The sequence below is a fragment of the Myotis brandtii genome, unplaced genomic scaffold (assembly GCF_000412655.1).
Source record: "Myotis brandtii unplaced genomic scaffold, ASM41265v1 scaffold49, whole genome shotgun sequence".
NCBI classification, from domain to species: domain Eukaryota; kingdom Metazoa; phylum Chordata; class Mammalia; order Chiroptera; family Vespertilionidae; genus Myotis; species Myotis brandtii.
In genome coordinates, this window is record NW_005368707.1 from 8052589 (window position 1) to 8055071 (window position 2483).

Genomic DNA, 2483 nt, shown 5'->3' on the forward strand with positions numbered 1-2483 from the left:
CATTGCTTTCTTAAAACAAAAATTTCTGATGCTAAATCCGAAGGTCAAACAAGAACCTTCTGAATGTATCAGATTTGAAATGCCACAAAATAGCCACATATCTGGAATAGACAAGCCAATGTAGAATGTGTTGTGTAGGGGTGTGTGGATTTACCAGATACATAAGCCTTAAAATGGGCCAGACTGGCTAAAAATAACTTCAAGATTCCCACTGCCTTGCCTCTATAAATTCTAAGGTAACTGCTGATTATCCCTGGTACTTACAAAATGATAACAGATAAGCCTGAAAGGATTTGAATTTAAGTAGCTGTGGTTTTCCCCCTCCCACCTTCCAGGTCTGTGAAGTGGAAATTTTGCAGGCACCAGTAGAAAAGGCACACTTTCAGACTTACGGCATGCCCTGATGTTCAAGCACACTTACCTCACAAATCCTTCAAGATCAGATCATAGCATGAAACTAGGGCTGGGTCAGGCACCACGGTAAGCTGTCCAGAAACCTAAATAAAAATGCTACCCACTTTGTTATAATAAGAATTTCTTAACAGCAGTTCTGAAAGTAGTACTTCAGATCATTGTATTAGGAGACACAGTAGTCAATGAGCCTAGAACTAACTGCTGGCCTATTGGAATAATGATCTAATTCTTGACAAAAAGCTAGAAAATTCCAAGTGCTCAACTATTAACGTAGTACACAACCAGGATGAAATTTAAGGGGGAAGAAAGAATACAGAACCAGAAAGTGAGCACAGAGGTTAGCTAGCATCTTGTGGGTCTCAGTAAGGATTTTGAGCTTTATGTATTTGCCCTTGCTGCCAATCCTAGTGATTTTGAACTTCTGTTTTTGATAACCTAATGGGGAGAGAGGAACAAGTGTCTAACCCAACTTCACCCAAGGAGATTCTCCTACTATTCAGCTGAACTACATCCTCAATGTCAGAGCAAACCAGAAGTAAACCTACCTCTTCTAATCCCAGAGAACTGCAAGAGAAGTTGCCTTAGTTTGAGCAGAGAGGAGAGGAAATATCCCGAGTTACAATCATAAACTGGCCCTATTTCATTCCCGGGCTTGGATGCTGACTTACTGATTATTTAGAAAACTGTATATAAGTGTTTTAGACACTTTTCTATAGGTACATTATATTTCACACTTTTAAAAAATGCAAGGAGAGATGTTGGAAGATTCATTTATACATTCATTTACTCATTTTTAAATAAGTACTACCTTTTTATGGAACTTAAGTGTGAGACAGACAAAAACAATCAAATGAACAAGATAACTTCAGAGATTAATAATTGTTATGGAGGAAACAAAATAGGTTGATGTCATTGAAAGAGACTGGGGATGGAGGATTGTTTAGTGGGGGAGTGGAGATTGGGATGCCTTGAAGGATCTCATTGAGGTGCTGGCAATAGAACTGGGACCAGAGGAACAAGAAGATAAAAATGGAAAGGGGCATAGGAGCCAGCATCTTGTGGGTCTCAGTAAGGATTTTGAGGTTTATATATTTTAGGAGCAATAGAAAGTCATTAAAGGGATTCACACAGAAAAGAGTCATAATCAGACAAGGCTCTTAAAGATAATACTTATGACTCTGTGAATAGATCCATGGCATCCAGAAAGATGCAGGCACACCAGTGAGAAGACATGAAAGATCATCAAAATGAAGACATAAAACTGGCCCCATTCAAGTTATACTGTAGACTTAGAACTGAATATTCCTTACATATACTTCTTCCCTCTGAAGAAAATCACTTATCTCTAGGTCCTATCTTTTTGGCTACAATGATTGAGCCAATGACTGGCAAATTACTGAAGCTGGATTGGTAAGAATCCTTTCACAGGCCCAGAAAGAGTGGCTCAGTTGGTTGAGTGTTGTCCTGTGCACTGAAATGTTGCTGGTTCAATTCCCAGTCAAGGCACATCCCTGGGTTGTGGATCAAGTCACGTATGGAGAGCAGCCGACTGATGTCCCCTCTCTCTCTCTCTCTCTCTCTCTCTCTCTCTCTCTCTCTTTCTCTCTCTCTCTTCCTTCCCCTCTCTAAACATATCCTCGATCCTCGGGTAAGAGTTTAAAAAAAAATCCTTTCTTGGAATTTTCCTAATGGAATTAAAGGGGAACACTCTCCTTTAGTAGAATATTTTAAGGGTGCAACATGAAAACTGCCAGTGGTCTTGTTTGAGGTTATTTGGATAAAGGCCAAATGCAGAGGATGCAGCCATGCAGAGAAAACAAAAAGGGAGAGACATTGAGATAAATTCTGGTGTGATAGAATCTCCTGGTTGTCCATTTGACTATTGGAACTACTCCAGGATTTTCCCCAGTTACACTGATCACATAATTCATCTTTTTTTAACATTTTAATGAAGCTACTAGACATTTTAAAAGTACATATGTGATTCACGTTATATTTCTTTTTTTTTTTACAGGTTAGCTATTATTTTATTTTCTTTATTGATTAAGGTATTACATATGTGTCCTTAT